The sequence below is a fragment of the Balaenoptera borealis genome (genome assembly GCF_965194805.1).
Source record: "Balaenoptera borealis genome assembly, chromosome: 20".
Taxonomy (NCBI): domain Eukaryota; kingdom Metazoa; phylum Chordata; class Mammalia; order Artiodactyla; family Balaenopteridae; genus Balaenoptera; species Balaenoptera borealis.
In genome coordinates this window covers 14,087,488-14,111,061 of record NC_138879.1, presented here as the reverse complement: position 1 = coordinate 14,111,061, position 23,574 = coordinate 14,087,488, and the positions used below count along the sequence as shown (strand labels likewise).

Here is a 23,574-nt window from a genome sequence, read left to right as displayed (position 1 = left end):
AAAGCCATTAAAAATTACATCTTAGATGAATATTTAAAAGCATTAAAATGTTCATTAAAAATGGTCATAATACATTAAGGGAAAATAAATTACAAAATAATATGTACAATGTGATATTTACCATGTGTATTTAACATTCTCTTAAAAGTAATTATGAGAACCTTAAAAATATACTTAAAAGGTTATCTAGACTATGGAGACTGATTGTTTTTTTTAATTTTATTATAAAAAAAGGAAAAATTGCTCATTATAAAATTTGGAAAATGGTAAACACTATAAAGGAGAAATTTAAAATGACTTATCTATCACTCAAAGATAACCATTGTATATTTCCTTTTACTGCTGATTCTGTGCAAATTTATGTATTTTAAATAATATTTTTCTGATTATAAAAGTAATACATGTTCAATGTAGAAGATTTGGAAAATCAGAGAAGTACAAAGGAGAAAATTTTTAATATTTAGATAAAATCACTATTAATATTTTGATCCAGCTTGTGTTTTTATGCATAAACATAAAAAAATTTAAACCAAGTTGTTATCATACTGTAAAAACAATTTTACATCCAGATTTTTCACCTATCATGAGACTGTTTCCATATCATCAAATATTATTATTATAAGTGACTATATAGTATTTTATCCTGTAAATATACTTGATTTATTGCCCATTCCAATAGTGATGAATATTTAGGTTGTTTCCAATTTTTCACTAGTTTACATCTATAAAGAACACGCTTGCTGGGCTTCCCTGGTGGCACAGTGGTTAAGAATCCGCCTGCCAATGCAGGGGACACGGGTTCGAGCCCTGGTCCAGGAAGATCCCACATGCCGCAGAGCAACTGGGCCTGCATGCCACAACTACTGAGCCTGCGTGCCATAACTACTGAAGCTCGCACGCCTAGAGCCCATGCTCCTCAACAAGAAAAGCCACTGCAATGAGAAGCCCGTGCACCACAACGAAGAGTAACCCCCGCTCGCCGCAACTACAGAAAGGCTGCGCGCAGCAAAGAGGACCCAATGCAGCCAAAAATAAATAAATAAATAATTTTATATATTAAAAAAAAATACACTTGCTCATGACTCCCCGGTCATTTTATTAGACTGAGTCCTAGAACTGGGATTACCTTGAGGTCAAAGGGCATGAACTCTTTCTAGGTACAGCCTTTTTTCAGAAAAATGAGACTCAGTCTCACTGCATGCCCACCAGCCTTTCTTTTCCTAAAAGCTGACAGTATGGACTGGCAAATTCTCTGAACTCAGAGACTTTCTTGGAATTTATTTTTTTTCTTTAATGACATACATATTCAGTTTCTTCCGTACCTGTTTGCTTATTCTGATACACTACTTTTTCATGGATCAATTATGGTCATTTATAGTTCTCTTGAAAAATTTTCCACTTCATCAAGAATTGCAGATTTACTAGAATTGAGTTGAACATCATATGTTTTAATTTTTAAGGGGTTTCTTCCCATCTGATATTATATTCTCTTCCTCATTTCTAATTGTAGCTATTGTGAGGGTTCCCCCTTTTTTTTGTCTACTTAGATCATCAGATGGTTTTAATATTTCAAAGAATCAGCCCTTCAATTTGTTTATCAATTCAAACTTATTTCTGATTCATTTACTTTTCTTTATTATTTCCTTCAGAGAATAACTTCCCAAGCCTAAAAACAATATAAGTGACTACAAAGGAAAAAATTATGAATTTAACTCTATAAAATTATTTTTAAAACTTATGCAGACCCAAGAAAAATTAACACAAAAGTAAAAGAAACAGACTGCACTCTGTTCCCAAATGTGATTAGGAAAGTTTTAATATTTTTATTATGTAGACAAATTCACAAGAAAAAAACCCCAAGAACCCAAACAATTAATGGACAAAGTACTTGCACATATAGTTCAAAGAAAAATTTTTAATATTCAAAAATATTTAATGGGGATATAGGTACATGTATAGCTCCACTTTGTTGTAAAGCAGAAACTGACACCACTGTGGAGCAATTATACTCTAATAAAGATGTTAAAAAAATAAAAATTTAAAAAAATTTAAAAAAATAAAGGTTTCCCTATAAAAAATTTTTTTAATTATTCAAGTGTTAAAATATGTATAATTAATTGAATCAGGAAAATACAACAATAAAGAATAACTTCATGTTAGAGTTTCATAGAACTCACTGCTTTTTTTTTATGATAGTCTTATTGAGGTATAATTCACTTGCCATGCAATTCATCCTTTTAAAGTGTACAATCCAGTGGTTTTTAGTGTATTCACAGAGTTGTACAACCATATCACTATCTAATTTTAGAACATTTTCATCATTCCAGAAAGAAACACTGAACCCACTAAAAGTCACTTCCCACCCCTCTCTCCTTCAGCAGTAGACAACCACCACAAATCTACTTTCTGCCTTTTTAGATTTGCTTATTGTGGACATTTCAAATAAATGGATTTACAGTAAGTGGTCTTTTGTGACTGGCTTCTTTTACTCACTATAATGTTTTCAAAGTTCATCCATGTCATAGCATGTGTCAGTATTACAATCATTAATGAATAATATTCTATTGTATGAATAGACCTCATTTTTGTCTATCTATTCATCATGGGCATTTGGGATGTTTCCACTCTTTGGTGATTATGAACTTTCGTGCACAAGTCTTCATGTGGAAGAACTCTGTCTTTTACACAGCTGGAAATATATAAATTGGATGTAACTCTTTGACAATGTCATATATAAAATGTCCATAGCTTTACCATAATCTCACTTCTCAGAATCTGATTCAAAAAAACCAATAATATAGGATGTGGGAAAGCACTAAGTAGAAAGCTGCTCATCATGATATTATTTAAGCATGTGCCCTGTTTCTCCAGCAAAGGGACAAAAATAAGGACCCATCTTCTTTATAATTTACATGACTGGAGACAAGTTGCTGTCTTTCTTTTATCCCAACAAGCTTTCCCAAAAAGCTTCTGTGCTTCTTTTTGACTGAGAAAATGGGTCAGTCACCAAAGGGGCCCATCTCTGCCACAGTTGCTGGGTGGCTCTCCCACAGGGTTGGAAGGAGGCTGCTGGGCACTTGGGCACAGGTTGGCTACCCCTGCTCATTTCCCCAGGAGGGCAGGCTTCCGGCCCCAGCCCCTCCCTGGCCCACCCTGGTGAGTTCCTCCTCCAGCCCCTCCCCCCCACCCCCACCCCCACCCCCACCCTCCAGTGTCTTTTAGACGACAATGAGGATCATCTCAGCCCATTAGTGAGACTAATACCATGAAGCCTCATTAAGGGAAGATTTTCCCACCACTTCCCAACAACTTTTGAGCTCTGCCCTCCAAAGAGTTTGGATGGAATGGTCTCACACTCTGAACTCTTGGAAGCCCCCAGAGTCTGGGGTGCTCTTTGCCTTACATGTACCTGACCACAAGGAGCCACGCAAGGGGGTCTTCCTGAAGATCAGTCCTATGCTCCCCTGGTGGCGCAGTGGTTAAGAATCTACCTGCCAATGCAGGGGACACTGGTTCGATCCCTGATCCAGGAAGATCCCACATGCCGCGGAGCAACTAAGCCCGTGTGCCACAACTATTGAGCCTGCACGCCTAGAGACCGCGAGCCACAACTACTGAACCCACGTGCCACAACTACTGAAGCCCGCGCCCTAGAGCCCGTGCTCTGCAACAGGAGAAGCCACTGCAATGAGAAGTGTGCGCACCGCAAAGAAGAGTAGCACCCACCACAACTAGAGAAAGCCCACGCACAGCAACGAAGACCCAACGTAGCCAAAAATAATAAATTTTTTAAAAAGATCAGTCCTACTGCTGGCAGCTTCTATTTTTAATTTTTAAAATGGAAACGTTAGTTTTCTGTGAATGGGCAATAAATTTCACTCAAAAATCAAAAAATACAAAGGGATACACAGTGAAAAGGCACCCTCCAATCTTGTCCCAGCCCCCCGCTTAGGGACAATATTAGGGACTAGCCAATATTACAGTTTGGAAACTGATAATACATAATCTTTTTCACACCTTGTTTTCTTTAATTATCATCCCATCTCAGTGCATAACTTGGTTATATCTTAACTTATTTAACCCATCCTTTATTAGCTTGTTTCCAATCTTTTGCTAATCAGTCAACAGTACAACAAATACCCTTATAAAGTCAAAAGGGTTCTGCACCCAAATTCCAATGTGTAGATAGGGGTTTTCCCCCCACACCACCAAGCAATGCTCTGACACCAGCTGGGTATCCTACAGTTCAATTCAGTTCTACACTATCTATCTGATAGCATCAGATTGCACAGGTTAAGGGCTCAGTCCTACAAGACTGCCCACACCCCCCTTCAAAGGCTGATCACAAGCCTAGGTTATTGCCTGTACTTCTGACTGACTGGCTACAGATCAGAGGCTCCAGCAACCCCCTCCTTAGTTTCAATTAATTTACTAGAGCAGCTCACAGAACACAGAGAAACATTTTACTTACTAGATTACCGGTTTATTACAAGAGGATTTAATTCAGGAACAGACAGATGGAAGAGATGCATGGAACAAGGTACATGGAAAGGGTAAGGAGTTTCCATGCTCTCTCCCAGAGCGCTACCCTCACCAATCTCCGTGTGTTCACCAACCCCGAAGCTCTCAGAACCCTCTCCTTTTGGGTTTTTATGGAGGCTTCAGCACACAGGCATGATTGATTAAATCATTGGCCATTGGTGATTGAACTCAATCTCCAGCCCCTCCCCCTCCCAGGAGGTCGGGGAGGTGGGACTGAAAGTTCTAACTCTCTAATTACATGGTTGGGTCTCCTGGCAACCAGCCCCTAACCATAGGTCATATTAACATAACAAAAGACACCTTTACCACTCTCCTCACTTCGGAAATTCCAAGGGTTTTAGGAGCTCTGTGCCAGCCACAGGACCAAGACCAAATGTATAAATCACAATATCACAAAAGGGCATCATTGCTCATGATAAATCAATGAGTTAAATGGTAAACGTACCCACCTAACTCATAGATGGTGGGATGGGGATTCAAACCAAGGTTCTCTAAGCTAGGGTTTAGGATCTTGACCATGAAGCTAAACTGCATTTTTGGTCCCTCTCAATCTGAAGAAACAGAGTGTTACTGTACAGGTAATTTTCCAGTGAATTGCTCTTAAAGTGAACATTTTTAACATGTTTAACATGTTTAACATTTTAACATTTAACATGTTAACATTTAACATAAACATAACATTTAACATTTAACATTTAACATAACATAACATAACATTTAACATAAACATTTAACATGTTTAACATTTTAACATGTTTAAGAATATTTTGTTTCCTTTTCTGTGAAATAGCTCTATATAGTCTTTGACCATTTTCCACTAGGTTACTGGCTTGTTCCCTTACCCATTGTAGAAACTCTTAATATATTAGAGAAATTAGCCCTTTCTGTATTCAAAATCGAAAATGTATTTCACTGTCATTTTTCTTTTGACAGCTTGTGTAGAGGTTTCTGCCATGAAGAAATTAGATTTTATATGATCATATTTATTCATTTTTAAATTTTATGGATGCTGGACTTCGTTTCATACTTGGACAAGATTTTCATTTATGAAATAATAAAAAAATTCTCCAGTGGATTTTTCAAGTATTTTTATAGTTTCTTAGGGTTTTTTTTTTGGACATCTAAATATTTGGTGATCTTGAAATATGTCCTAGTTCAAGATATGGATTTGAGGGTTTTTTTCTTCCAGTTGGCTACTCAGTTGTCCCCAACACTGTTTTTTTTTTTTAGTTATCTATATTCCCCATTAATTTATATACCCTTATAATATATCAAATTTCACTGAAAACATTCAAGTGATACCTTCTTCTAGTTTATAAAAAAAAAACTGAGTATTGACACCCCTTATGAACACCAGGGACACCTTAAATATTTGGTAACAGAGACCAACAATAGGATTCTGGTTAAAGCGTATTCTTGTAAATCTCCCTGATGAAATCCCTTTAAAGCCATGATTAAAAAGAGTATGTCAAAATGTAGGGGAAATGCTTCTGATGCAAATGTCAAGTGAAAAAGGAAGGATATAAACTTTATGCAAACCAAGAATATGACCACATTCTGAAAACATGCATAGCAAAGAATCATATGAGCAAAACACCAGAGGATAATAGTGGTTTTGTTGGGAGGAGAGACAAGAGATTCCCCCTACCTTTTTTTCCCTGAATTTTTTGAAAGCGGTGGTATAATTTTCAAATTTAATTTTTAATAATGGCAGACTGTCCATATGGGTTTTTCTCCTCTGTCTCAGGAGACCTCATTACAATGATAGTAAAGAAATAAAAAGATTACAAACCTATGAGGAAAGAAGAAAAACAAAGGAAGCAAAATATCTCATGGCTGAAAAATTCCAACACATTTTTGGGAGAGGGCAAGCTGGTGGAGGAGTGGTAACAGACACCACAGAGCTGTGAAGGAAGCGACAAGAAGGCGCTGGGTGGGGTGGTGATTAAAGTAAAACATGTCACTTGTGGACAGGACTCCAGACTCCCCTCCTGGCAGATGTCGCTGACTCACTGTCCGTGCCCTCCAGCCAAGACACTTAGAAGTGCTCCTGCCTCTTTTCTCCCAGCTGAACAAGGAACACTGTGTTTAAAGTCTCTAGCTTCCACTTGGGGCTGTGGGGAGGTTAATTACTATTTGAGAAGGTATGTGAGCTGGTGGGATAAAAGACCCAACAGGCAGGAGGAGGGTTATTACCAGTCATGTAACCCTTTAAATCCCATGATCCTCTCATGCACCCAGGAGGCCAGCACTCTGGGTTTAGAGTTGGGCAGTGCAGGTGCAGCCTAATGCACGCTGTGGCCAAATGGTCACATCACTATCAGAACAGGGCGGAGGTGGCCAACTTAAAGATATGAATGGACGTGAGACTCCCAGCCGGGATACCAGCCCAGGCACATCCTTGAACTAGTGACCTGTCCTCCTTGGTCCCCTACCCAATGCCCCTGTTCCTCCCCAAATCTGGAGCCCTGTCTTTTTAAAATTTATTTTATTGAATTATGGTTGATTTATAATGCTGTATTAATTTTTGCTGTATAGCAAAGTGATTCAGCTATACATATATATATATTCTTTTTCATATTCTTTTCCATTATGGTTTATCACAGGATATTGAATTTAGTTCCCTGTGCTACACAGTAGGACCTTGTTGTTCATCCATTCTACATATAATAGTTTGCATCTGCTAATCCCAAACTCCCAATCCATCCCTCCTCCACTCCCCCTTCCCCTTGGCAACCACAAGTTCATTCTCTATATCTGTGAGTCTGTTTTGTAAATAAGTTCTTTTGTGTCATATTTTATTTTATTTATTTATTTATTTGGTTGCGCTGGGTCTTAGTTGCAGTTCGCGTGCTCCTTATTTGCAGCAGGCAGGCTCCTTACTTGTGGCATGAGAACTCTTAGTTGCAGCATGCAAGTGGGATCTAGTTCCCTGACCAGGGATCGAACCCGGACCCCCTGTACTGGGAGTGCAGAGTCTTATCCACTGCGCCACCAGGGAAGTCCCTGTGTCATATTTTAGATTGCACATATAAGTGATGTCATATACTATTTGTCTTTTTCTTTCTGACTTACTTCACTTAGTAAGATAATCTCTAGGTCCATCCATGTTGCTACAAATGGCATTTTTTTTTTTAGTTTTTTTTTTTAATTGAAGTATAATTGTTTTACAATGTTGTATTAGTTTCTGCTGCACAACGAAGTGAACCAGCTATATGTATACATATATACCCTCCCTCTTGGACCTCCCTCCCACCCCCTATTTCAATCTTTTTTATGGCTGAGTAGTGTTCCATTGTACATAAGTACCACATCTTCTTTATCCATTCATCTGTCGATGGACATTTAGGTTGTTTCCATGTCTTGGCTATTGCGAATAATGCTGCTATGAACATAGGGGTGCATGTGTCTTTTTGAATTAGAGTTTTTGTCCAGATATATGCCCAGGAGTGGGATTGCTGGATCATATGGCAACTCTATTTTTAGTTTTTTAAGGAACCTCCATACTGTTTTCCATACTGGCTGCACCAGTTTACATTCCCACCAACAGTGTTAGGAGGGTTCCCTTTCTGGAGCCCTGTCTTAAGTTCTTACTTAGAGCTCCTTGCTGCCCTGCCTTAATCCTACTTATCAAGACAAGTCCAGTCTCCGCACGCTGGGAGCCCCGATACCCTAGAATTGCTACTCAGAATGCAGTGCTCTTGTCAAGATGTCCAAACGTGGTACAATTTGGTGATCTCCAATAAATTGATGGTGTTAGCACACCACACACACACACACAAACTTGATTTCAAGAACTTGCCAGTGGGCTAGGATCCAGTCTCCTTTCTATGGCTTGGAAACCAGATGGGACTAAAAATATTCATGTATTTATTCAGTCAATTGTCTTCATTCTTTCTTTGAGGGAATGAATTTCTAAGCCCAGAAATGTAGCTTTGAAGACCACAATAATCATTCATTGAAAATCCGCTCTATAGGTCAGTCCCTGTCCTAGACCCTATGAAAATGCAAAGAAATACAACTCCTACCTCAGAGCTAGCTAGACTATTTACACTCCTTTTAAAGATCTAAGCGTTCTTTTCTCAATGAGGGCGGGAACCATGTCTGGCTTATTTGTGCTGTATATTGCAGTAATTCATCCAGTAAATATTTACTGAACACCTACTATGTGCCAGGCCCCGATTCAGGCACTGGAAATACAACAGTGAATGAAAACAAAGTATCTATTCTCAATCTAGATTCTAGTAAGAGAGATAGACAATAAATTAACGAAGAAAGAAACCCGTAATATGTAAAGCAGTGATAAATGCTTAGGAAAGATTAAGAAGGGTAAGGAGACAAAAGTGTTGGAGGATGCTATTTCACAGAGGTTTGTCAGGGGAGAGTTCTCTGATGAGGAGAAGTTCAAGCAGAGACTCGATTAGGCGAGGAAGCAGGCTGTGTAGAGATCTGGAAGCAGAGGGAGCTGGAAGTACAAAATCCTCAAGGGAGGAACAACCAACAGTGTATGTTGGAGAACAACATATTGAGTGGAGTGAGCAAAGTTCGGGTGCAGTCGGAAATGGGGGTTGGGGAGAGGGAGTGGCATTGCCATGTAGGGCCTTCTAGATAAGGACTTTGTGTAAGCTTTGTATAGAAATACAACACAGGTAGAGAAAAGTACACAAATTGTAAATGTACAACTCAATGAATTTTCACCAACTGGACCCACCCATTTAAACCACCTTCCCAACTGAACTTCAGAACACTGCCAGCAACCCTGAAGCCTCTCTCATGCCTCCTTTGTCATTATCACCCCAAGGATAACCACGACTTCAACTTCTATTACTGTAGATTAATTTTGCCTGTTTTTGAACTACATGCAAATGGAATCATACAGTATTACCCTTTGGTGTCTGACTTTGTTCACTTAATGTAATGTTCGTGAGATTTGTCCATGTTGTTGTGTATAGTCATGGTTTGTTTTTTTCATTACTGTGTGGTATTGCACTGTGTGAATAAACTACCATTTCTCTCTGTATTCTACCACTGATCAGCATTTGGATTGTTTCCAATTTGAGGACTATTTCGAATAATACTGCTATGAGCATTCTCGTTTGTGTCTTTTGGAACACGTGAGTATGCATTTCAGTTGAGTAACTATCAGGGATGGGATCTGGGGGCATGGGTTTTTCTTTGGTAGACACTACCAAACTGTCTTCAGATTTTGCTTTTTAATCTGAGTGAAAAGGGAAATCATTTGAAGGTTCAAAGTAGAGAAATCGCATAATCTGACCTACATCTTTAAAGGATCACTTACTAGAAGTCTTTAAAGATTACATTTTTCAAAAGTTCAGCACATGAAATAAAACCCAAGCTAGCTGGAGCCAGCACTAAAAGCATAACTCCAAAGTTATATCTCTAGCCAGGACCTCTACTCTGAACCACAGACCCATGTCTGCATAGCCTACTCGACAACTCTACGTGGATGTCTAATAGGCATCTCAAACTTTCTATGGCCAAAACCAAATTCTTGATATTCTGCCCCGGACCAGCTCCTCCTACAGGGGTCCCCATCTTAATTAATAGTGGCTCCATTCTTCAATTTACTTGGGCTAAAAACATTGGTGTTATCTTTGTCTCCTTGTATTTTTTCACACCCCGTATCCTATCAGCAGATCCTATGAGCTCCATCTTCAGAATATTCTGGAACCACTGGTCACCATACCCCCTGCCCTACCTCTCTAGACCATCATTATCTCTCCCCTAGACTATTGCAGTGCCCATCTAAGTGGTCTCCTAGCTCCCTGTCACTCTTCTATTAAAAGTCTCCTGTGGTATCCCATATCACAGAGTGACAACCAAAGTCCTTACTACTACTCACAGGTTACAGCGTGGTATGGCTCCTTTACCTCTCTGGCTTTGACTCCTGTGCCTTTCCCCTCCTCACTCCATTGTAGCCACACTGGCCTTTCCCCTGTTCACCAAACAGCCCAGGCACACTTCCACCTCAGGGCCTTTGCACATGCTACTGCCTCTGCCTAGAATGCTCTTGCCCCCCACTGCTCACTCCCTTGCCTCCTTCCAGTCTTTACTCAAAACTTCTTCTTCCAACAAAGACTTCTCGAGCCACCTTGTTGAACATTTCATGCTTCTCTCTGTGCCCAACATTTCACATTTGCTTTCCCAGCTTTGTTTTCTCCACTTAGCATTTATCACTATCTTACATGCCATAATTTTTATATGCTTTATCTTGTTTATCAGCTGTCCCTGCCAGTGGATCATACCTAATTGCCATGAGGACATTGATTTTTATGTTTTGTTTACCTCCGTAGCCCAGCATCTAGAATAGGCTTGGCACATAGTAGGTACTAAATAAATATTTATTGTCTGAGTGAATGAATGGATGGAAAGGATCCTTGCCCCAGATCCTTTCTTGATTACCTGTGCCTGAGAAGCTGATGACAAATCAGAGGTGGTTTCTAAGCATCTCCAGTAAGTTGGAGTTGCCGATAGAAACATTTTCCTTCTATCCTCTCCCTTCCTGGCATGCAGGGACCTGGGAAAAGCGTAGATGCTGATCGATATCTCTGACTGGGAAGGAAGATGGGATTAGGTACTAGAAATTAGAGGAAGGATGTCTCCGCCCGTCTGCTCCCAGCAACAGAGGCTGCGATCTGCCTGGCAAGTCGCCTGCTCTCAGAAACAGGATGTGTCCAGAGAGGAAGTGACTGCAGACATGGTTGGGGGGGAAATGCCCTGTGCCTGAGACAGAACACTTGAGGCTAGTCATTCTGGAGCCTTCCAAGGGTCCATTCCTGGGGGATGAGTAAATTCTGCTCCATGGTCTCGTGGTGACTCACTGTATCTTGGGGAATGTGCAGCCCATCCCTAAGACCGGGCGAACAGGTGTTTCCTTCTTTGGGGTTCCCAGCTTGGGTGACTGATTGCTGAAGGGGAGAGAATGCTGATTCCAAGCCCACAGCCAGCTCTGGTGGGCTGCGAGATTAACCTGCTTCTGTGCCAGCGTCTTCCTGGGGATGATATGAGCGAGGAAGTGAACACTTGGCAAGGCAGCAGGTCTTGGTGCCGTGTCTGCCATCTGGGGGAGGAATAACTCAGTGACAGAGAGAGGATTGAGAGCGGCTGTGTGAAGGCTCTGTAGGAAATGTCAAAGGGAGTAGCTTTCTAGCAAGTCGTTTTACTAATCTTGATTTGAGGTCAGAGGTTAGACGGTCTAAAAGCCCATTGCCCAGGGATCTATAGGAAACCTGCTTTCTGTGCCTTTCCCCAGAGTGGGCAAGGAAGCAAGCTTGGCCTGAACGAGCCTGGGGCCCATGCTCAGGGGCCCCAGCAGAGGAATCTCCCAACATTGCTGAGGTGGTCCAGCCTCAAGACCATGGAGGCTGTGGCCTGAAGTCTTATTTGGCAGCCAGGAGAGAGAAAAACAGTTCCTGCAGACTCTCCACAGCAGCTCTGCCCTGGTGGGCTCAAAAATTTGGACTCTGTATTTTGGCCAAAGGGCATTAATGTCATAAAACCCGTACCAGGAAACTTTTGATGAAAAATAGCTTGGCTGTTTAAGAAAAGAACCACAGGGCTTCCCTGGTGGCGCAGTGGTTGAGAATCTGCCTGCCAATGCAGGGGACACGGGTTCGAGCCGTGGTCTGGGAAGATCCCACATGCCGCGGAGCAACTAAGCCCGTGAGCCACAACTACTGAGCCTGCATGTCTGGAGCTTGTGCTCCGCAACAAGAGAGGCCACGACAGTGAGAGGCCCGCGCACCGGGATGAAGTGTGGCCCCCGCTCGCCACAACTAGAGAAAGCCCTCGCACAGAAACGAAGACCCAACACAGCCAAAAATAAATAAATAAATAAATAATAAATAAATTTTAAAAAAAGAAAAGAACCACAAACACAGTGCTCAGCATAGAAATGGGCAGATGCATCAATTCAAGTTCCCAGAAGAACAGAAAAAGCAAGAAAACTCTCTCAACACTTGGCATGACCACAGCAATCTCCAGACAAGCTCTGGGCCTTGTGTTTATGGTGAAATGCAGTGAGCAGCTCAAAGCTTGGAATGTTATTATGAACATTATGATTATTATAATAAAAGCTGAGGTATTTTTTTTCTTTCTCTCTGAAAACCAAAGCAAGCATCTTTAAGCTTGTCTTTGATAAGACATTAAAGGTAGCAGGAGGTCTCATCCTGGCAGGCTTCTTCTAATACATTTATTTACAGAAAAGAGCTCATATGGTACAAAGCATCTGCAACCTACTTTTTTTGCTTAAGCAATTTGTCATGAGCATCTTTTTACGTCAATATGTAAAAATCTACATTCTTCTATGTGCTTCCTGTAGACTGAGAAACAAAGGGATCTTTCTTGATGGAAGACATGGAATCATCTTGGGAATGGCCTGGAGGTGGGCCCCAAAGCAGGCATCCATTCTGCTAAATTCTCTTTTAAATATTCCCACAGGAGGAGCTCACCACCCCAGCCCTTGGTCACGTTTAGCAGAAACTGGTCCATCTTTTTTCTGAGCCCCCTCTTCTGTGTGACAGCCAGAAAGGTGGGAACACCTCTAGGCCGTCTTGAGTTCTCCCCTCCTGTAATTTCCCCTCACCTTACTCCCATCTCACTTTTTCCTTTCTAGAAACTGGAGATGGAAGGCTAAGCAACCGATCTTTCCGGTAGCGTGAAGAACCCTTCCAGTTTGCCTGAGAATGAGGGTTTTTCCCGGAACATGGGACTTTGAGTTTTAAAATCAGGAGAGTCCCAGGGAAACCAGGAAGGTTAGTCACCCTATTCCCAGAATCATGGGGGGTGAGGGGAGACATGGTCAAATTTGAGTAAGTTGCTAGAGATCCCCTTTTCACAGTTCTACCCACGTCAGGTTGGAAGTTTCTGAAAGGCACGCTCTCTGAGATTCGACTTGGCCTGCTTAGGTCCCAAGTCCACCCTGGAAACAGTCGCCAGGACAGGGGATGGATGCTTGGGCGGCAGAGGAGAACTAGCCACCAGGAAAGGGACCCGCTGAGGACGATGACCCCTTCCACTCAGCAGAGGCTTCACGGGGCTGAAACCAGCCACAACCTCTCCCCAGACTCTCCCATTTGGCCTCACGTGAAATGGCTTAATCTCACTGAGCCTCTGTTTCCTCATCTGAAAGTGAGAAGAGGATTAGGATGCAGTGACATATGTCTGGCCCTTAGCAATATCGAGAAATCTCTAGTGACATGTGGAGGGATCTCCAAGGTGCTGGAGTGGAGGTCAGGGGACGGTTCAGTAGAAGGTCATGCTGTCACCGCCCACCGAGCCGGGCAGTTCCCCTTGTCCTCCCAGAGCCAGCCAGCCATTCACTCATCTCCACTAAAGGCAGCAAGGTCAAGGGCCATTCAGACCCTCTGGGTCAGTTTGGTTAGGGGGCGGTTTGCACAAAGCTTTGCTTGTTAACTTTATTGGGCCCAGAAGGTGCGCATTATAGAACACAATGTTCATGCCAGTGTCTCCGACCACAGACCCCAAGAGTCCAAATGTTGAGACACTCAGGAAGTCTAAAGGGTCCTCTCGTCTTCAGAGGCCCAACCCAGCTCACAGGAATGGCATGCATCAAAAGGCAGGAAGTCCCTACAAGTCTGTCCCATCAAGCCACCAGACACTGGTCACCTTTCTGTGGCTGCACAAGAAGTCAAGTTCTCAGGGAGGGGTGAGGTGATCTGGGACTTTCGAGGCCAGGGTGGAACCCATGCCTGAGAAACAAGGCCACCACAGGAAGCGGGCTCCCCTCTGCCAATAGAGGGACTCAGAACTGGGCCTCAGCTCCCTCATGGGATAAGTGACATTTTGGTTCCTGTTTCCTTCCCTCTCTGTTTTTCTTCCTTTTTTTTTCTGCATACATTCTCCAAGGAAGTATCAAACATGTACTGCAACTCCCAGGAACAAGCCCCCAGAGAAACACGGAGAAGAGTGGGTGGCCTTCCTTCAAGATCTGATGTATCAAAGGCCCAGGACAATCCTGGCCCATCACTCTCCACTGCCAGCCGTGCCTCACCACTGACTTGGTGGCCCAGGGCGCCAGCTCCCTATCCTGGGCTTCCTCAGGGGTAAGAGGGAAGGTAAAGGAAGAGAAAGGGAATGGCTTGCACCAACGGGATGGCCTGGCGGGTCACAAAGTTGGGCTTGGTCACGATGGCGCTGGGGGGATTTCTCTGCAGCCCATGGTCCGGTCCCGTGAAGAGAGAAAGAAAGAGAGAGAATCTCTTAGTGAGCTGAAGCAGCATCTTTGCAGAAGAAGGGAGAATAAATAACAGGTCGGCCAGGAAGACCTCCTGGCCTCCTGAAGGCATCTAAAGGTAAAACACACCAACTGGTCATAGGAGTCCTGCTTAAGGCAGAAGCAACCCAGAAAGTGAAAGTAAAGAAGACACAGGAGATCAAGAACAGGATGGGAGGAAAAGAGAGGCAGAGAGGGAGACAAATCCCTAGGGAGAGAGGGCAGTGGTGTGCAGCTCCTATTGGCTAAAGCCCTGTCTAGGCCACTGAATGCTGCTAGAAGATTTAGTTATCACAGCATCTTACACATAAGAAAACCGAGCGAATTCCCTGGCTGTCCACTGTTTAGGACTCAGCGTTTTCACTGCCAGGACCCGGGTTCAATCCCTTGTGGGGTAACTGAGATACCACAAGCCATGCAGCACAGCCAAAAAAAAAGAAAAAAGAAAAACAACAACAACAACCAAGACCCATGAAGTTAAATTCTTCACCCTAGGACCACAGGCAGGTATTAGCTGAATCAGAATTTGAACCCAGGGCTGTCTGACTCCAAGGTGCAGGCTTTTTTTTTTTTTTTTTTTTTAATTTATGGCTGTGTTGGGTCCTCGTTTCTGTGTGACGGTCTTCTCTAGTTACGGCAAGCAGGGGCCACTCTTCATCACGGTGCGCGGGCCTCTCACTATCGCGGCCTCTCCTGCTGCGGAGCACAGGCTCCAGACGCGCAGGCTCAGTAGTTGTGGCTCACGGGCTTAGTTGCTCCGCGGCATGTGGGATCCTCCCAGACCAGGGCTCGAACCCGTGTCCCCTGCATTGGCAGGCAGATTCTCAACCACTGCGCCACCAGGGAAGCCCGGGTGCAGGCTTTTAATACAACTCTACACTTTATCAGTAATTGCCTCAGAGCTGCCTGCTTTGGGTCCACACTTGATCCATGGCTGCTTCTCGTTGCTTATAATTTTTAAAATAATCACCATGTAAAAGAAAATTTTAAATCATAAGGTTAAGTCAATATATACTGAATGGTATATTAAATAGGAAATGGATTTGGCTGCTGCGACAGAGAATCAAAATAACAGTGGTTTAAAGAAGCTAAGTTTCACTACCTAACAGCATACACAAAAATAAACTCCAAATGGCTTAAAGACTTAAATGTAAGACCAGACACTATAAAACTTTTAGAGGAAAACATAGGAAAAACCCTCTTTGACATAAACCACAGCAAGATCTTTTTTGACCCACCTCCTAGAGTAACAGAAATAAAAACAAAAATAAACAAATGGGACTTAATTAAACTTAAAAAGTTTTTGCACAGCAAAGGAAACCATAAACAAGACAAAAAGACAACCCTCAGAATGGGAGAAAATATTTGCAAATGAAACAACAGACAAAGGATTAATCTCCAAAATATACAAATAGTTCATGGAGCTCAATATCAAAAAAACAAACAATCCAGTTAAAAAATGGGCGGAAGACCTAAATAGACATTTCACCAAGGAAGACATACAGACGGCCAAGAGGCACATGAAAAGATACTCAACATCACTAATTAGAGAAATGCAAATCAAAACTACAACGAGATATCACCTCACGCCGGTCAGAATGGCCATTATCAAAAAAGCTAGAAACAGTAAATGCTGGAAGGGGTGTGGTGAAAAGGGAACCCTCCTACACTGTTGGTGGGAATGTAAATTGATACAACCACTATGGAAAACAGTATGGAGGTTCCTTAAAAAACTAAAAATAGAACTACCATATGACCCAGCAATTCCACTACTGGGCATATACCCAGAGAAAACTATAATTCAAAAAGAGACATGTACCCACAATGTTCATTGCAGCACTATTTACAATAGTCAGGACATGGAACCAGCCTAAATGTCCATCGACAGATGAATGGATAAAGAAGATGTGGCACATATATACAATGGAATATTACTCAGCCATAAAAAGAAATGAAATTGAGTTATTTGTAGTGAGGTGGATGGACCCAGAGTCTGTCATACAGAGTAAATTAAGTCAGAAAGAGAAAAACAAATACCGTATGCTAATGCATATACATGGAATCTAAAAAAAAAAAAAAAAATGGTACTGATGAACCTAGTTGCAGGGCAGGAATAAAGAGGTAGACGTAGAGAATGGACTTGAGGACACGGGGTGGGAGGGGGAAGCTGGGGTGAAGTGAGAGTAGCATCGATATATACACACTACCGGATGTAAAATAGTTGGCTAATGGGAAGCAGCAGCATAGCACAGGGAGATCGGCTCGGTGCTTTGCAATGACCTAGAGGGGTGGGATAGGGAGGATGGGAGGGAGGCTCAAGAGGGAGGGGATATGGGGACACGTGTATGCATATGACTGATTCGCTTTGTTGTGCAACAGAAACTAACACGGTATTGTGAAACAATTATACTCCAATAAAGATCTATTAAAAAAAAAAAAAAGAAGTTAAGTTTCTCTCTCTGTTAGCAGTCCTTAGCTGTCGGGGCCAGCCTCTTTCTGTCTTGTTGCTCCTCCATCCCAAGAGCATGGTTCAAGATGGCTCAACCCATGACATTCACACTCTAGCCAGAAGAAGGGGGCGAAAGGAAGGGGAAGGCACAACTTTCCTTTAAGGGCACAGCCTGGAAGTTGAACGCATTATTTCTCCTTACATTTTACAGACTAGAACATGGTCATAATAACCACATCTAGGGGCAAATGGAGTAGAGGTGAGACTGAGAGGGTGGTCCCCTCGGCCCTTCAGGCAATTAGGGGAGGCCGGCATGGTGGGTATCTCCAGCCACAAGCAGCCTGGTGGATTACCCCAGCACACCATGCAAAAGTCCAACTTTCTGTGTGTATCATGATGTGCAAATGTTGGGTTCCATTGACTTGTAAGCCTATAACTAGGTGGCATAGAGATCTGGAAAAGAACAGGAAAACATTAAAAAAAAAAAAGAATAGGAAAATATTCTCCTGGTATTGTATGGTGGGGGATGGATATTAAGGACAAGAACATTAGGACAAACCCCTTTGACTCTCACAAAAAGAAGAATCACCAGTACAAGGACATTTCCCTCAAAACTAATTGCACCTGGGGAAACGATCCTTTAGTTGGCTAGAAAATAAAAACAGAGAATTAAAAATCCCAAACAATATATTTGCCGAGTGGAGTCATTAGGGAATAGAAAATAAATTAAAATGATCAAGTAAGATTGATCTCAGGAATTCAAGAATTGCTAAACATCAAAATTACACATATGATAATAATAACAGTCTTGCTGGACATTTTGACCCTTCAAATCCACTCTTCACCCTTCCCCATCCTGTTTTATGTCCCTGGTATCTAAGGGCCACATCAATGGGCTTCCTCACCCTGGTTTCTTTCTTTCTTATTTATTTATTTATTTATTTATTTATTTATTTATTTATTTATTTATTTATTTATTTATTTTTGGCTGTGTTGGGTCTTCGTTTCTGTGCGCAGGCTTTCTCTAGTTGCGGCGAGCGGGGGCTACTCTTCATCGCGGTGCGCGGGCTTCTCATTGTCATGGCTTCTCTTGTTGTGGAGCACAGGCTCGACACGTGCAGGCTCAGTAGTTGTGGCTCACGGGCTTAGTTGCTCCGCGGCATGTGGGATCTTCCCAGACCAGGGCTCGAACCCGTGTCCCCTGCATTGGCAGGCAGATTCTTAACCACTGCGCCACCAGGGAAGCCCCCCTCACCCTGGTTTCTGATAGGCTCAGCCAATGGGGGCACCAAGAGAACACCAGAGGAAGGGACCATGGTCGGGGTGCTCATTCCTCTAGCTGCCTGTCTGAGAGCCTGCCACCGGGCTGCTACATCCCTCGACCGAAGGTCACAGCTCCTGTCAGGCAGCCCTCTCCAGCTCTGGATTTCAGTCACCACTCCTGCCCTTGCCCTTTCAGGACCAGGCACAGCAAAGCATTCCACTCTTCCTTGTTGTTTTCCTCACCTTCCTTTCATTAAACTCTCCTCATATTACCCAATTTGAATGGGCTACCTGTTTCCTGCTAGTAATTGGTACCAGGGGTGGCCCAGTACCAAGGGCAGCCCCTCAAAATAGAATCCCATGATGGGTTGCTTACATAATTGAGGAAAGCGGCAATAACCTCCTTGTAGGAGTGGTGGGCATAGATGGGTCATGTGTAATCAATGGCATTCGGTGGCATTATCATCACTCAACTTATTGGGGGTGGCATGGGATGAAGGGCAGGTAGAGGATAAGGCACTAGGATCTGGAGTGACTTGGGCACTTTTATACTATGGCAATAATGGTCATTATAAAGATTGTGGAGTCACTTGGCTTCTACTGACATCACCAGAGAAAATACGTGGGGAAAAGGAAAAACTGAAAGCTGTGAACGTCGAACTGAGAATCCAATGGACAGTGAGAAAGGCTTGGTGGCAGCTTTGAAGGAGCCCTCATTTCCTGTCCTTGCAGACTGTATATGGCTGAAGACTGAACCCAGGACCTCACTCTACATAAAGCAGAAATGCAGCTCCAATTAAATGTTCAGGGAAGGGCACAGTGGGGAAGTGGTGGGACCCTGAGGCTTAGGATGGGGACATCTGAGTAGCTACAGATAAGGGTGAGAAGTCTGAACTCTCAAGTCCCCTTGAACTTCCCTTATCATCTCAGGCCTTCTCCTGTCTGGGGAACCAACTCATCCCTGCCTTCAGCGATTGCGTTTAGGATGGTTGCTTCACAAAACGGATGTCCAATCTCCTCATTCCTCCAGGACCAAAAGGAGTGTTAGATTCCCAACTTAGCCCAGCTGGCCTGCTCCAGAAGGAGATGGCCTACACACGGAAAGAGTTGCAGGACCTTGCCAATTCAAAGGAAGAGTCCTGGGAGCATATATGCCTGGGAATGGATTCTAAGCACGATAACCTAAGGAGGGTAAATAAAGGTTTGATTGGGTTGAATTCACTGACATGGATGTAGCCAGGTTCGGGCATTGGAGTTTGGCATGAATAATCTCCTACAATGGCTAATTCAGACTGAATTTAATTGTGACCTAAAGTTAATGAGGTTGAGATGCCGAAAATTCCCCGGCATGCTGAGTGTAGAAGAAGGAGTCTGAAAGCTCAAAGAAATAGGGATGTTTAAATGAGTCAATTATATGTGACCTCTCAGCCAACCATATCTCCCTTCCTCTGCCTCAAGGCCTGGAGGATACTCCCTTTACCAAGACATTTACAGAAATGTGACGGGGTCACCAGTCTCCTTCAGGAGCTCTGTGGTGACTGTCACTGTGGACTGGAGATGAGGTCAAGGGTGTCACAGAGGAATAGGAGTCTTTGATCTCAATGAGAATAGCCAAATGCCAGAAGGGTAGAGGCCAGGTGGGTGTCTGTCAGACACCACATGGCACAATTACTACTTAATAAACAACAGAGAGGAATAGTAATCAGACTACACTGATTTGTGGGGATCTATATTGATGGCCAATTGATCACAGGGTTCCTGGGAATTAAGTAGGTGAGCGGCCTCGTAAGATGCTACTTGACACGTAAGGAGGAAAAATTCCAGGTCTGTTGGGTAGAAATCTAACTCAAGTTTCCCTGATAGTTACCATGGCCTCCTGTGCAGTTCCCAGAGCTACCATTTTACAGGTCCAGGTCCCACTGACTGAGAGAGAGGCCAAGACCTTTTGAGACAAGGTCTGTAATGCAGTCACAGGTATATACTGTGAATATTTCCCCAAACCCTCCATAGAGGGCCCCAGGGCCAGTTACCATGGTGGCTGTGCTCTAGGGGAAAAGATACACCCAGACTTTCTCGGGGTTCTTAGATATTGGCTCTGAACAGATGTCTCTGGAGACCCCAAAGACCACCGCAGTCTACTGGTCAGAATAAGAATTTATGGAGACCAGATGTAAATGGAATCCTGGCCCAAGTCCAGGGCCCTGTGGTTCTTCTCCTAGTCCCTGAATTTATACAATGAAGACACACACTTCGTGTGGTAGGCAGAATAATGGTCCTGCCCCGCAAAGATGTGTACATCCTTATCTCCAGAACCTGTGAATATGTTACTTTACAGGGCAAAGGAGAATTAAGGTAGCAGATGGAATTAAGTTCGCTAATCAGATTTCCTTGAAATAGGGAGATTATCCTGGAGAGTGTGGTCCCAATGTAATCACAAGTGTCCTTAAATGTGGAGGAGAGAGGCAGAAGAGTCAGTGTCAGAGTGATGCAGAAAGATTTGACCAGCCATCTCCGGCTTTAAAAATGAAGAGGCCACAAGCCAAGGAATGCACACAGCCTCCAGGAGGTAAAAAAGGCAAGAAAATGGATCCTCCCCTAGACCCTTCAGAAAGGAATGGAGCCCTGTGGACACCTTGATTTTACTCATTGAGACCCATTTCAGACTTCTGACCTCCCAAACTGTGAGATAATCACTATGCGTTGTTTAAAGCCACAAAATTTGTGGCAATCTGTTACAGTGCCATACACTCAGTAAAGGGCAGAATTCCCACATTGGTGCTCTGACCCGTGCAGTGAGGATATTATGGTAGGAATGGCCAGATAGAAGCTATGGAACTTCCCTCTTACCCAATGCCCCACCAGGATGGCAAATCAAAAACAGGACCACACCCCAATGTTCACTGCAGCACTATTTAAAATAGCCAAGCCATGGAAGCAACCTAAATGTCCATAGACGGATGAATGGATAAAGATGTGGTGTATATATACAATGGAATATTACTCAGCCATAAAAAAAGAATGAATTTATGCCATTTGCAGCAACATGGGTGGACCTAGAGATTATCATACTTAGTGAAGTAAGTCAGACAGAGAAAGACAAATATCATATGATATCAATTATATGTGGAATCTTTAAAAAAAAAAAAAAAGATACAAATGAACTTATTTCCAAAGCGAAAGAGACTCACAGACATAGGAAACAAACTTATGGTTACCAAAGGGGAAAGGGAGGTGGGGGGAGGGCTAAATTAGGAGGTCAGGATTAACACATACATACTACTATATAGAAAAACGATAACCTACTGTATAGCACAGGGAGCTATACCTGAATACATATATGTATGTATGTACAACTGAACCGCTGTGCTATACACCTGAAACTAACATGATATTGTAAATCAACTATACTTCAATTAAAAACAAAACAGGACTTGGGCTTCCCTGGTGGCGCAGTGGTTGAGAATCTGCCTGCCAATGCAGGGGACACGGGTTCGAGCCCTGGTCTGGGAAGATCCCACATGCCGCGGAGCAGCGGGGCCCGTGAGCCACAATTACTGAGCCTGTGCGTCTGGAGCTGGTGCTCCGCAACAAGAGAGGCCGCGATAGTGAGAGGCCCGCGCACCGCGATGAAGAGTGGCCCCCGCTTGCCACAACTAGAGAAAGCCCTCGCACAGAAACGAAGACCCAACACAGCCATAAATAAATAAATAAAAACAAATACTTTAAAAAAAAAAAACAAAAAAAACAAAACAGGACTTCCCTGGTGGCACAGTGGTTAAGAATCCGCCTGCCAATACAGGGGACACGGGTTCGAGCCCTGGTCCAGGAAGATCCCACGTGCCACGAAGCAACTAAGCCCGTGTGCCACAACTACTGAGCCTGCGCTCTAGAGCCCGTGAGCCTCAACTACTGAGCCCATGTGCCACAACTACTGAAGCCTGCGTGCCTAGAGCCCGTGCTCCACATCAAGAGAAGCCACCGCAATGAGAAGCCTGCGCACCGCAATGAAGAGTAGCCCCCGCTCAACGCAACTAGAGAAAGCCCACGCACATCAATGAAGACCCAATGCAGTCAAAAATAAATAAATAAATAAACAGAAAAAAACAAAACAGGGAGTTTCTGGCGGGCCAGTGGTTAGGACTCGGCGCTTTCACTGCCGTGGGCCCAGGTTCAATCCCTGGTCAGGGAACTAAGATCCCGCAAGCTGTGTGGTACGGCCAAACAAACAAAAAACAAACAAAAAAAACAAAAACCAAACCAGGACCAAACCCCTAGGGAAACTGCAGTAATTAGTGTCACCATCAAAGACCTGAAATATGCAAGGACAGGCCCTATAACACCCCTGTCTGAATAGTGTAAGTCCCAAGTGGTTACGGAGAATGTCAGGAGATTTACCCAGATGTAATCAGGTGCCAGCTGTGCCAATTATAGCTACAATTCTAGGCACTTAATACATAGCTACTCACCAGAAAAACACTGTTTCCCTATGCCCATCAGGAGAGAAAATCACAAGGAGGGACCAATACAGACGATCTTTACTGTTTTGCCTTAGGGCTCCCTTAGCTCTCCTTTCTCCCCCATATTCTAGTCCGGAAAGCGTTGATAATCTTGATAGCTCACAGAACATCACGTTGGTTCATTACAATGATGAGCTGCAAGTAGTAATCACCTTAGATATCTTAGTAAACCAACACATTCCAGAGGGTAGAAGATAAACCCCATAGCCTTTCAAAGCCTACCATATTGTGAAGCTTTTAGGGTCCAGCAGTCTGGGGCATGTGAGAACATCCCTTCTAAAATAAAAGATAAGTTTTTGCACTTTGCATTGTTCACCATGAGGAAAAAGGTGCAACCCTGGTAGACCTCTGAATTTCAGAGATGGCATATATCACATTTGGACATGCCACTCTGGGTGACCTGAAGTCTGCCAGTGTTGGTGGGGCGTTGAGTGAGAAAGAGCTCTCTAGCAGTCCAGGCTACAGCACAGACTGCCCTGCCTTTGGGCCTTATGACTCAGCGCACCTAGTGAAACTGGAAGAGCGTCTGGCCAACAGAGATACTCTCT

At 43.2% G+C, this 23,574-nt stretch overlaps 2 long non-coding RNA genes across 2 annotated transcripts in view; both read left to right on the top strand.

The window, feature by feature from the left end:
* The window catches only part of LOC309619052, a 373,591-nt gene that overhangs the window by 82,124 nt on the left and 267,893 nt on the right, over positions 1-23,574 (top strand). The gene's annotated exons all lie outside the window — the stretch shown is intronic.
* LOC309618100 lies at positions 3,235-22,258 on the top strand. The gene is made up of 2 exons (XR_014238317.1): positions 3,235-15,356; positions 15,657-22,258. It is a non-coding gene; the product is annotated as an uncharacterized lncRNA (long non-coding RNA).